At 48.1% G+C, this 13,596-nt stretch overlaps 1 protein-coding gene across 2 annotated transcripts in view; it reads right to left on the bottom strand.

Annotated features, from left to right (window-relative positions):
* The window catches only part of NR2C2 (nuclear receptor subfamily 2 group C member 2), a 90,293-nt gene extending 76,907 nt beyond the window's left edge, over positions 1–13,386 (bottom strand). For both annotated transcript variants that reach the window (XM_007655380.3, XM_001506237.4), the window contains exons 1-2: positions 13,349–13,386; positions 5,924–5,967 (exon numbers count right to left, since the gene is read on the bottom strand). The gene's annotated coding sequence lies outside the window, so the exon portion shown is untranslated. The remainder of the gene's footprint in view (positions 1–5,923; positions 5,968–13,348) is intronic.
* Positions 13,387–13,596: the final 210 nt, after the last annotated feature.

Here is a 13,596-nt window from a genome sequence, read left to right on the forward strand (position 1 = left end):
ACTACACTAAGCACTTAGAAATCACTAAAAAAATCCCACAAAAATAGGTGAATTGAACATACTATTAAAATGATCAGGAAAAAAGATTATACTAAATTACAGCAGTTACAAGAATAATAAAGTCAACTCAATCAGTTGAATCCAAAATAATAATGCCCAAGACTAAACAATTTCGTCATCTACATCCCACTTATTTTTACTGGCATCCAGTCTAGGTTACTTCTTGAAATGCTTCTCATTCATTCATTGTCGTACTTATGGAGTGCTTCCTGTATGCAAAGCACTGTACCAAGTGCTTGAGAGAGGCCAATACAGCAACAGACAGACACATTCCTGCCCAAAAGGAGCTATGACAACAAACCGAAGGACAGTGGTTTTTTTATGCACACAACGTGGCCTGGATAACGGGTCTCGCACTGACCTTACCATTCACACAGGTATTCGGAGATGAATTTCACCATCAGTGGCATCTTCTTTGAGTATGAATAATAACAATAATTCATTCAATAGTATTTATTGAGCGCTTACTATGTGCAGAGCACTGTACTAAATGCTTGGAATGTACAATTCGACAACAGATAGAGACAATTCCTGCCCATTAACGGGCTTACAGTCTAATAGGGGGAGACAGACGGACAAAAACAAGACAACTTAATCGTAATAAAGAGAATCAAGGGGATGTACACCTCATTAACAAAATAAATCGGGTAATAAAAATATATACAAGTGAGCACAGTGCTGAGGGGAGGGGAAGGGAGAGGGGGAGGAGCAGAGGGAAAGGGGGAAGGGGGCTTAGCTGAGGGGAGGTGAAGCAGGGGCAGAGAGGCAGCAGAGGGAAAAGGGGAAGCTCAGTCTGGGAAGGCCTCTTGGAGGAGGTGAGTTCTCAGTAGGGCTTTGAAGAAGGGAAGAGAGTTAGTTTGGCAGAGGTGAGGAGGGAGGGCATTCCAGGACAGCGGGAGGACATGGGCCAGGGGTCGAAGGCGGGATAGGCGAGAACGGGGGACGGTGAGGAGGTGGGCGGTAGAGGAGCGGAGCATGCTGGGTGGGCAGTAGAAAGAGAGAAGGGAGGTGAGGTAGGAGGGGGTAAGGTGATGGAGAGCCCTGAAGCCCAGAGTGAGAAGCTTTTGTTTCGTGGGGAGGTTGATGGGCAACCAGTGGAGGATTTTAAGGAGGGGAATGACATACCCAGAGCGTTTCTGCAGGAAGATGAGCCGGGAAGCGGAATGAAGAATAGACTGGAGCGGGGAGAGACAGGAGGAAGGGAGATCAGAGAGAAGGCTAACACAATAATTCAGCTGGGATATTATGAGAGCCTGTACCAGTACGATAGCCATTTGGATGGAGAGGAAAGGGCAGATCTTAGCGATACTGTAAAGGTGAGACTGACAGGCGTTGGTGACGGATTGGATATGTGGGGTGAATGAGAGAACTGAGTCAAGGATGACACCAAGGTTGCGGGTTTGAGAGCCAGGAAGGATGGTCATACCATCCACAGTGACAGGGAAGTCAGGAAGAGGACAGGGCATGGGAGGGAAGATAAGGAGCTCAGTTTTTGACATGTTGAGTTTTAGGTGGCGGGCAGACATCCAGGTAGAGACGTCCCGGAGGCAGAAGGAAATACGAGCCTGAAGGGAGGGGGAGAGGACAGGGGCATGTGTGTCATCTGCATAGAGATGATAGTTGAAGCTGTGGGAGCGAATGAGTTCGCCAAGATGGAGAACAGAAGAGGGCCAAGAACTGACCCTTGAGGAACCCCTACAGTTAGAGGATGGGAGGGGGAGGAGGAGCCCGTGAAGGAGACCGAGAATGAACGGCCAGAAAGATAAGAGGAGAACCAGGAGAGGACGGAGTCCGTGAAGCCAAGGTGAGATAAGGTGTGGAGGAGAAAGGGATGGTCGACAGTGTCAAAGGCAGCTGAGAGGTCGAGGAGGATTAGGATAGAGTAGGAGCCACTGGATTTGGCAAGAAGGAGGTCATGGGTGACCTTTGAGAGAGCAGTCTCGGTAGAGTGGAGGAGACGGAAGCCAGATTGGAGGGGATCCAGGAGAGAGTTGGAGTTAAGCAATTTTAGGCAGCGAGTGTAGATGACTCGTTCTAGGAGTTTGGAAAGGAAGGGTAGGAGGGAGATAAGGGGATAACTGGAAGAGGAAGTGGGGTCGAGAGATTTTTTTTTAGGATGGGGGAGACATGGGCACGTTTGAAGGCAGAGGGGAAGAAGCCATCGGAGAGTGAGTGGTTAAAGATAGAAGTTAAGGAGGGGAGGAGGGAAGGGGCTATGGTTTTTATAAGGTGAGTGGGAATGGGGTCCGAAGCACAGGTGGAGGGGGTGGCACTTGTGAGGAGGGAGGAGATCTCCTCTGAGCATACTGCAGGGAAGGATGAGAAAGTGGGGGAGACGGTTGGAGGGGCAGAAGGGGGAGGGGTGACTTTGGGGAGCTCAGACCTGATGGTGTTAATTTTCGTGATGAAGTAGGTGGCCGGATCGTTGGGGGTGAGGGATGGGGGAGGGGGAGGAACAGGGGGCCTGAGGAGAGAATTAAAAGTCTGGAACAATTGGCGGGGGTGACGGGCATAGGCGTCAATGAGGGAAGAAAAGTAGTTTTGCCTGGTGGAGGAGAGGGTAGAGTTAAGGCAGGAATGGATAAATTTACAATGGATTCATTCATTCATTCAATAGTATTTATTGAGCGCTTACTATGTGCAGAGCACTGTACTAAGCACTTGGGATGAACAAGTCGGCAACAGATAGAGACAGTCCCTGCCGTTTGACGGGCTTACAGTCTAATCGGGGGAGACGGACGGACAAGAACAATGGCAATAAACAGCGTCAAGGGGAAGAACATCTCGTAAAAACAATGGCAACTAAATAGAATCAAGGCGATGTACAATTCATTAACAAAATAAATAGGGTAACGAAAATATATACAGTTGAGCGGACGAGTACAATGCTGTGGGGATGCGAAGGGAGAGGTGGAGGAGCGGAGGGAAAAGGGGAAAATGAGGCTTTAGCTGCGGAGAGGTAAAGGGGGGATGGCAGAGGGAGTAGAGGGGGAAGAGGAGCTCAGTCTGGGAACGCCTCTTAGCCAATGGATAAGGTTGGCTTGGTTCTTGGACCTCCGCCAGCAGCGCTCAGCAGCTCGAGCATAAGAGTGAAGGAAGTGGACAGAGGCAGAGACCCAGGGCTGTGGGTTAGTGGAGCGAGAGCGGCGGAGGGAAAGGGGGGTGAGTGAGTTGAGATGAGTAGAGAGGGTGGAGTTGAGAGCAGTAACCTGATCGTCGAGAGTGGGAAGGGAGGATAGGGAGGCAAGGTGGGGAGAGATGCTTTTGGAGAGACGGATGGGATCAAGAGAGTGGAGGTCTCTGTGGGGGAGTAATACAGATTTGCAGGGAGAGAGAGTGTGAGAGTGGAGGCAGGTGAGAAGATTATGGTCCGAGAGAGGGATTTCAGAGTTGGTGAGGGAGGAGATAGTGCAGCGGTAGGAGATGATGAGATCGAGGGTGTGACCAAGTTGGTGAGTGGGTGAGGTGTGGTGGAGCAGGAGGTTGGCGGAGCCAAGGATAATAACTGCGGTATTTGTTAAGTTCTTATCACGTGCCAAGCACTGTACTAAGCGCTGGGGAAGACTGGACACAGTCTCTGTTTCCACAAAGGGCTCGTAGTCTAAGAGGGAGGGATGACAGGTCCTGTGTCCTCATTTTACAGATGGGGAAAGTGAGACACAGAGAAGTTAAGCGACTTGCCCCAGGTCGCAAACCAGGAGAGTGGCAGAGCCGAGATTGGAGCTCAGGTCTCTTGACACCCAGACTGGGCTCCTTCCATTAGGCCAGGAGGATATCTGTTGCCTAATTGTACATTCCAAGTGCTCAGTACAGTGCTCTGCACACAGTAAGCGCTCAATAAATACGATTGAATGAATAAAGCGCGCGTGCGTGTGTATGCCTACAATAAATAAGAAGAGGAAGAGATTGCCTCTGGTTAACCAAAACAAAAGAAAAAGGAAGCTCATAACCAATACTTTGCAACAAAGATATGTTTACAGCAAACCAAACCACAAGCACTTCCTGTTCAATTTCTTTCTTTTTCTCATTTATTAAGTTCCAACTCTACCAAACATTATAGAAAATAAAATGAGAGGAGACAAAGGGATCACGATGCAAATAAGAAGGCAATAACGGTAATGTTTGTGGCATCTGTTAAGTACTTACTATGTGCCAAGCACTGTACTAAACACCGGGGAGATACACGAAAATCAGGTTGCATATGTTCCCTACCTCGCTCCACACAGACACGCCTCACTCCTCGCTCCAATCTATGTAAGACGTTATACACTCAAGAAGCTGGAGAAAAATATTATTTCAACATCATTTGACTACATCTACATTACGAAGGAACGCGCTGGAGAATGTGTCATTAGATAAGAGGGAGGACAACTCTAGTGTGGGCATTTTGGGTTTTGTTTTTTTTGTTTTTGCCACTGCCCAAATACCACAGGTAGCGATTTGGAAAGAGATCCACCGAACGCTCGTGCGTACACTGTGAAAGGAAATCACATGGGGCTAGCACCAAGCCACCGTAGGACCGAACGTTTTAGCAACGACTGATAGGATGGTATCCACTGTTATTTTCGCTATTGCCAGGGAAGGAGCAAGGGGCAGGCCAGAGTGTGATCCTGGAGAGAGGTTCTGATTTGTACAAAGCAAAATACAATAACAATGCATTACGGCATTCATTAAGCCCCCTCCAAACCCGGTTATGAGAGAAGTGAGCAACTTCATTATAAATTCCTCATTTATTCATAGTAATGTCTGTCTCCCCCTCTAGACTGTAAGCTCGTGGAGGGCCGGGAATGCGCCTGCTAATTCTGTTGCATGGTACTCTCCCAAATGCTCAGTACAGTGCTCTGCACGTAGTAAGCACTCGATAAATACCATCCATCGATTGATTAAAGGGCCACAGGGTTTTTCCCGTTTGACTGCTCCAAACCAGTATCTGAATTTCAGGGTGTACCTCCAGGATTCAAATGAACAAAATATTTAAAACTGGGGGATACGCCCTCGATGGCATAGTACAAAACCCAGAAGGCTCAACCGATGTTATATCCGATTCTACTCTCCCCAGATCAGAGACACTAGAAGCAGTTAGGCTCCATTTGCCAGTAAACCGGGGGGTGGGGGAAGAGAGAGAGAGAGAGAGGTGTGTAGGAACAGGGTCAGGGCGGAGAGGGTGGAAGCTGGGTCAGAGCTCCCTCCCCACCATGATTCTGTTCTGCTCCCGGCCAAGACGGAGACCTTCCTTGGTTGCTGGTTGTCCTCATGGCTTTCCAATCCGCCTTTCGGGAATCCCAGCCCCCCCAGCCCCAGCCACGGTGGCCCCTTAATCGCTCTGGTCGCTCTAGCCTCAGCCGTGTCTGTCGATTGTTATACTGTACTCTCCCAAACACTTAGTGCGACGCTCTGCACACGATAAGCGCTCAATAAATACCACCGACTGACTAGAGAGCAGCCACCGCCATCCCCATTATAAGCCGGTGACCAACACTTCAGGCAGAGCATCCTATCCCCGAGCCAGGTATGGCGACGGTCCCCTCTCCCCATAATCGAGTGTGGCATGGCACTCTTCCCCTCGCCCCCCGCAGGTCCCCCATGTAACCCCTCTTCTTCCCGGCACCAGCAGTGGGAATGGAGACGGGGGTAGAGCAGGGCGGTACAGTGGACCTGGGGGGTGGAACTGGGGCTGGGAGATGGGGAGAGGCAGGGAACAAGGGACAAAAAAATAAATACTGCAGTGTGGGAGTGGGGAGACGGAAGGAAGGGGCCACGTTCGGGGTACAGGGGAGCAAGAAAGCCGCGAACAACCGGGGTGGGGAACAAGCAAGGGAAGGGAGGCGGCGGAGAGGGATTTACAGGGTAAATTTTTACTTACCCGTAAGGTCGATCATCACGTCAGGACTGGTTCTAGAATGGAACCTAACAAGGAGCTGGTAAGTCGATGAGAAAATGTACTCCATGACACAGGCATTCAAAATACAGCCATGTTTTCGAGGAACACGTCATGGCTTTATCATAGAGTACACCTATCCAAGAGTCTGACATTGAACCATCAAAATCTTTAAGGTCACTTTTCTCAGCTTTGTGGGGGAGATAAGTATAAACTTTCTATATGTGGAAAAAAATGAAGCCCATAGGAGTGAGAAACTTACTCAAGGCTATTGTATCATATTTACGAGTGATGAATTGTAGGGCAGGGCAAAAAAAAACACCAACCAAAAAAATCCCACTAGCATCCAATCTGATCCCAAATGCTATTGAATAAATAGTGTTCTCAATCTCATTTTCAATCCAGGGGAAAAAAAAAAAAAGGATTGGTGACTTAAGTCCTTTGTTTAAGACATTTCAAGTTGATGAATGGTACTTTGAGCAATTTCAAATTTATACCCTGTTTCAGCTCTACAGCATATCAGTTTGGACTCTTCGACGCCAGCTTCCTTTATGATTATTTGTTGTAAGGCTGTGGAGTGGAGGCACGGGGGTTGCACATGGGAGTCACACGTGAGAGTCACAGGGAAATGTGGAAACAATTTTAAATGCTGTCATATGGAGGGTTAGGGGGAAAGGGGAGAAGCAGAGCCCGTTGCGGGCAGAGAACGCGTCTACCGACTCTATTGTATTGGACTCACTCGAGTGCTTAGTACAGTGCTCTGCACGCCGTAAGCACTCAATAAATACGATCGATTAGTTTAAAAAAAAGTAAAAGAAAGTTTAAAGAGGGCGGGGGAGGAAGAGCGGGACAGGCCAGGAGGAAGCAATGTTTATGGAGCACGTACTGCGACCAGAACACCGTACTAAGCGCTTGGGGAGTTCGATACAATGGAGTCGGAAGATATGCCCCCTGCCCACCAGGAGCTTACGGTCCAGAGGGGGGAGACAGACATTACTAGAAACAAATATATGCAGAATACGAACGTAAGTTCTGCAGGGCTGAGGGCAAATAAATGGGGCAAATCCAAGTGAAAGGGTGATGCAGAAGGGAGTGGGAGAAGAGGAAACGAGGGCTTGGTCAGAGAAGGCCTCTCGAAGGAGACGTGGGAAGAGTAAGCGTTACCCGACTTGCAGGTGGAGTCACCGGGGAGGGGAGCGACACATCCATTTTACCTCTGTTGAAGTAAAAGTCGGCTACCCCGTTGTCAAACCTCTCCGCGTCAACAGTATTTATGGAGTGCCTGCTCTGTGCAGAGGACTGTACTAAATGCTTGGGCGACTACAACAGAGTAATTAGAGTTGATCCCTGCCCTCAAGAGCATACAATCTAGCAGGGGAGCCAAACATAAAATAAATTACAGGCAGGGGGAAGCCAGAGGGTTTAAAGATTTGTAGACCTGTGCTACGGTGGGGGGAGAGTAGCCAAGGGCTTAGGTGATGCGGAAGTCTTGAAGTGGCAATAGAGGGGGAATTGGGTGGGGAGATTAATCAGGGAAAGGCAGTGATCTGTCTCAGAAGGGCAGGGAATGTGTCTATCAACCCTGCTATATCGTACCCTCTCAAGCCGCTCAGTGTGTGTCCTCTGCACACAATAAATGCTTGATAAATACGATTGACTGATAAGTCGTGTGTTGGGGGGAGTTCCAAGAAGAAAGGACGGCTTGAAAAAGAGAGAAGAGAATGAGGTATAGTAAGTAGGTTGGCTTGAGAGAAGTTAGATGTGCGAGCTGAGGTTTGACGGTAGAGAAGTGTGTTTAAGTCAGGAGGAGAGAGCTGACAGTCTGCTTTAAATAATAATAGTAATAATGATAATAATGTAGCATTACTGTTGTATTTTTTAAGCGCTCACTTTATGCCAAGCACTGTACGTTGGGGTAACAAAGAAGAAAATCTGGGGAGACACAACCTCTGTTCCACAAGGGGCTCACAGCCTAAGGGGGAGGGAGAACAGCTATCGAATCCTCACTTTACAGTCGAGGAGACCGAGGCCCAGAGAAGTGAAGCGACTTGCCCAAGGTCACACAGCAGACAACTGGCGGAGCTGGGATTAGAACCCAGGTTCTCTGACCCCCAGGCCCGCGCTCTAGCCACTAGGCCACGCTGCTTCCCAGTGGTCAGGCGTTTCTGCTTGATGCGGACAGGAGTGGGCAACCACTGGAGGATTTTGTGGAGTGAGATGATGTGCAGAATGACATTTTTAAAAAACGATCCGGGAAGCGTTGTGAAATATGGACTGGAGAGGGGAGAGGCTGGAGGCAATGAGATAAGCAGAGGAGGCTGATGCGGTAGGTGAGTCAGGATACGACAAACGCCCAGACCAGAGGGGTGGTGGTTTAGTATCGAGCATGGCACACAGAAGTGCTCAATAAGCACCACTGATTGACTGATGGAGCGGAAAGGGTGGGTTCTGGAGATGTTGTGATGCACGCCTCCTCCTACAAAGCTACCCACAAGACCCATTTATTGCATTCGTTCAGTGCTGAGGATAAGGCTCAGCTGGTCAGGAACTTATTTGGGTTAAAGTGGGTCTTTCTTCTGAAAACATACTTTAGGAAGAACATGGTTGCCTGTTCTAGATCTATCAGAACTGACACAGGTAAATGCTGGGAGTCAGAGGACCTGGGTTCTAATCCCAACTCCACCACTTGCCTCCTGTGTGACCTGGAGCAAGTCACTAAACTAGTCTGTGCCTCAGTTTCCACATCTGTAAAATGGGGATCTGATACTGATTCTCGCTCCCACTTAGACTGAAGGACCATGCCCAACCTGGTGATCGCGTCTCTACCCCGGGAGTTAGAACAGTGCTTGGCACGCACCAGAGCAAGTACTTAACAGATATCATCATTATTATTACTACTATTAGAGCGTGAGTCCCCTGTGAGTAGGGAACACGCCTCTGCCTTCTGTGGTATCTCCCAAGCATTTAGTACAGTGCCCTGCGCTCAGTACACACTCATTCATTCATTCATTCATTCAATAGTATTTATTGAGCACTTACTATGGGCAGAGCACTGTACTAAGCGCTTGGGATGAACAAGTCGGCAACAGATAGAGACAGTCCCTGCCGTTTGACAGGCTTACAGTCTAATCAGGGGAGATGGACAGACAAGAACAATGGCAATAAATAGAGTCGAGGGGAAGAACATCTCGTAAAAACAATGGCAACTAAATAGAATCAAGGCGATGTACAATTCATTACCAAAATAAATAGGGTAATGGAAATATATGCAGTTGAGCGGACAAGTACAGTGCTGTGGGGATGGGAAGGGAGAGGTGGAGGAGCAGGGGGGAAAGGGGAAAAAAAGGGGTTTAGCTGCGGAGAGGTAAAGGCGGGGTGGCAGAGGGAGTAGAGGGAGAAGAGGAGCTCAGTCTGGGAAGGCCTCTTGGAGGAGGTGAGTTTTAAGTAGGGTTTTGAAGAGGGGAAGAGAATCAGTTTGGCGGAGGTGAGGAGGGAGGGCGTTCCAGGACCACGGGAGGACGTGGCCCAGGGATCGACGGCGGGATAGGCGAGACCGAGGGACGGTGAGGAGGTGGGCGGCAGAGGAGCGGAGCATGCGGGGTGGGTGGTAGAAAGAGAGAAGGGAGGAGAGGTAGGAAGGGGCAAGGTGATGTAGAGCCTCGAAGCCTAGAGTGAGGAGTTTTTGTTTGGAGCGGAGGTTGATAGGCAACCACTGGAGTTGTTTAAGAAGGGGAGTGACATGCCCAGATCGTTTCTGCAGGAAGATGAGCTGGGCAGCGGAGTGAAGAATAGACTGGAGCGCGGCAAGAGAGGAGGAAGGGAGGTCAGAGAGAAGGCTGACACAGTAGTCTAGCCGGGATATATATTACTACCATTAGTACTATTCGTTTCTGATTCAAACTAGGTTCTGTGTCACTTCACGGTCACCGTATTGTCTCAAGCAACTGACTGTATTTTAGATACTCGTGGAAAAAAACCCCACCACTTTAAAAGTAGTGTACAAGAGAAGGAGAAATAGACACGAATATATATGTGAAGACCTAGATCACTCCTTACTGGAAATCTGGTGGCCATCTGGGGGGCTATATTAATGGGCACGGGTTGGAATAAGAACTTGTTAAGGAGTTGACGAAAGCAGGGCCAGTGGAGGTGTTGCCTTCAAATTGCCAAGTGGGGGTTTTGCTTAGAGTGGAAGACCATTCGGCTTACTGACCAGGCTGGCATCCCATGCAAGAGATCTTCTACCGAATCATGTTCACCGGAGGTGACAAAGAGCTATTTAACCCAAAGATGTTTACTCGTGGTGGAGGGAAGTAGTGGGGGAGAAGGGTGAACAGATTCACTGTCTGTGCAGAAGGTCCTGATGCCAAATATTCCAGGCCTGGCCCTGCACTGGTCTGACTGAAAAAATACAAATGTACATTAGCCAAGTTTTCCCCAAGTATACCGTGGAACTGAAGATATGTGGGACAGGGACTGTGTCTGACCTGATTAACTTGTATCTACCTCAGCACCCAGAACAGTGCTAGACACACAGTAAGTGCTTCACAGATTCCAAATTAAAAAACATGCACGAATCTGTTCATTTTTATTGATTTCATCTGTTGCATATAGTTCTTCTTCGACACAGACGCTACAGTAAATTACAGGTAGGGGTATGGAGTGCATAGGTGATGAAGAAGGGAAGTAGACTAGGGTGGGAGATGAGAGGTTTCCTGGAGGAGATGTGATTTTAGTAGGGCTTTGAAGATGTGGAAAATGGTGGTCCTTCACTCTCCTTCTAGTAAACCACTAGTGACCGTTCATCCCTGCCTTTACTTGAACCCCTCCGGAACCTACTATTATTTTCTGCCTGCAGAGCACCACAAGGTAATACATTCCATCATGCTCATCGCCTGCCGGGTGAATGAGTCTTTCCTTCTGTTGGTTTCGAACCTACCTGGGGGTGTGGGAATTGGAGAAACAACAGTTTCCCACTGTTGCTATCTTTCATGGTGTGGTGAAAAAACCCTGAGCACCTGATTGGTCCCCGCATGATTCTTAACAGCCACAACACTTATAATTGACTGTTCGGCTTCACTCTACTACATTCTAGATACCAGAAAACTTGGAAAATTCACTTATCGATTCGGTTTATGGAGAGAGGCAACACGGTCCGTTCTTGTCCCCATCGCCTTCAACAGTATTTCTTGAACTCCTACTGTGTGTAGAGCACTGAACCGGACACTTGGGAGTCTTCAATAAAACTAGAAGACACTTCCTTGCTCTGAAGGAATCTGCAATCTAATTCTGTATGTGCTGCCTTACTGGCTGGCATCCTGAATGACTATCAGGGGTATTCACAGATCTCAGCTCTCTTCCACAAATCCCCAGGGACTAGGGATGCCTTGGCTGTTGGAGAATTCTGGACGTGGGCGTAATAGGGCACGGTGGTTAGAGTACTAGTGGTGTGTCTGTCGGCAACCTAGTGGGATATGACTATGGCTCAATCGCTGGGACTGATTTTTTCTTCACTGGAGTGTAATCTGCCATATAGAGTTCAGCATGCTGGGTTTCATTTTTTAAGTGTTTATAAGCCCCAGAAAACCTTTTTGGAAGCCTAAAGAACAGAATACTTCTCCTTCAGTTACAGTGGTCTGCAGCCCTTATCCTTGTCTTTTACGTTGCTTACAGTGGCCGTGACTCGTGACCCATCCCCGCCCCATTCTTGGGGGACAGGAACCATATCTAATTTTCATCTGTGTACAAGGCTCGGCATAGAGTGGGTAGTCAGTAAATACCACTGAATGTATGGGTGGTTGACTGTGTCCTTTGAAAAGTTTTTTTTTTTTTCCAATTTACAGAGCTTTTGTGTTCTCTTGCTATTCATTTAAGGCGGCTTCAAACGTTTCAGGGACCATTAGCCTTAGGGGAACCTGGGATAAGAGGATGAGACGGAAAGACAGAGATGGGGAGAGAAAGGGATGTGGAAGAGGGGAGAAGAGGAGAAACCCTTCATGGTGAGATTAGGTGGCCCCAGGTGACATCATAGAGTTGGGTGGGCTTGCACCCAAAACGCTTCTGCCCAGGGCACAATCCAATCAGGCCCTAGGGAGGAACTCTGCTCATCTGGAGGCCTGGTTGAGGCAGGACAGCAATAGGGGACAGAAATAGTCTTGGAGAGGAGGAAGTCCTGGAGCAGAGCTATTTTAAGAACGAAATTCCTTGACGCAATGGCTGACACGGGTTCAGAAGGTTGGGTGTCAAAGGCAATTAGCACATAAACAATATTTTGAATGACAAAAATTTCAAGTTAACAAACGGCCCCACCGTATTTCCGATCGACGGAAATACTACATCACAAAAGGTATTCACGAAAATCTCACTTTGAGTTACGTAATCACATACTTCACTTTGAAGAATCAGATTTCAAATATCTATAAATAGCAATTTTCATTAATCTTAATAGAGGTGTGTTTTGGTACAACCTTTTCGTACATTTTTTTTTTAAAGTCATAAATTCATTGGACTTGAAATCGTCTTGCCCCGATCTCTGTCTCTGAGCAGAAAATGCATCAACACTAACATTACAGAAACCAAACATCTCTATGCCTAAGCCCGATACCGTTTCAAGCAATCCCGTGTTATAACACTCCCCGCTTTTCCACAACAGAGCTACTGAATTTTAATGCTGGTGTTCTCTATAACACTAACACTTCAAGACAACGCTCATTTTGCCAGGCGAGTCCTGCAGGATACATACGTTCTGTAGCTATGGGGCCAACATATAGCACAGGCACACGCAGCTGCTGTATTTTGCAGAGGAGTTAGTCACCCCTCGAAGAGATTCAGTACGACACGGCGACACACCGTGATCTCAAAGCCAATCTCAAATATTCAACATAGTAGTGCCCTACTGGGATGTACATGTACACTCCTCGCAGGCAGCGGCAATCTGACGGCTCTTAAAGCTCTTAGGTGTTGCAAGCAGCACACCTAAAGAGAGCTTAAGCATGGCAGTTAAATTAGATGTATTTAAACGTCTGGACTTGGGTGAGTACCAAGTCAACAGTCGGAAAACTTCTGGGGAGGACGAGTTTTTAATATACACATGCTACTGGTTCCTTTAATTTCCAGCGATTTATTATTGGCATATATTTACATATTCAATAAACACTATTAATGACACGGGCCACCTCTTTATTACTTTCAAAATACAGATCGATTGTTGGGGCTCTTGGGGACCCATCTGTGGCCTTTATGGTTTTCCTGAGGGGAGAAACCATATTCTGCTTAGTGCTCTGTGGCCAAACGCCGTTTGCGTGGAATAATGAGAGTAAGTGGGGTATCTGTTAAGCGCTTCCTACATACCAGGCGCTGTACTAAGCGCTGACCAATTTCAGAGAGTTTCCCTACAGTTCCTTCACTTACCTTCGCCGAGAGGAGCGGCGTGGCTTAGGGGTAAGAGCCGGGGCTTGGGAGTCAGAGGTCATGGGTTCTAATCCCGGCTCCGCCAACTGTCAGCCGTGTGACTTTGGGCGAGTCACTTCACTTCTCGGTGCCTCAGTTACCTCATCTGTAAAACGGGGATTAAGACCGTCAGCCTCCCGTGGGACGACCTAATCACCCCATATCTACCCCCATGCTTCGAACAGTGCTCCGCACATAGTAGGCGCTTC

This window comes from Ornithorhynchus anatinus, chromosome X1 (assembly GCF_004115215.2).
Source record: "Ornithorhynchus anatinus isolate Pmale09 chromosome X1, mOrnAna1.pri.v4, whole genome shotgun sequence".
Lineage (NCBI taxonomy): Eukaryota > Metazoa > Chordata > Mammalia > Monotremata > Ornithorhynchidae > Ornithorhynchus > Ornithorhynchus anatinus.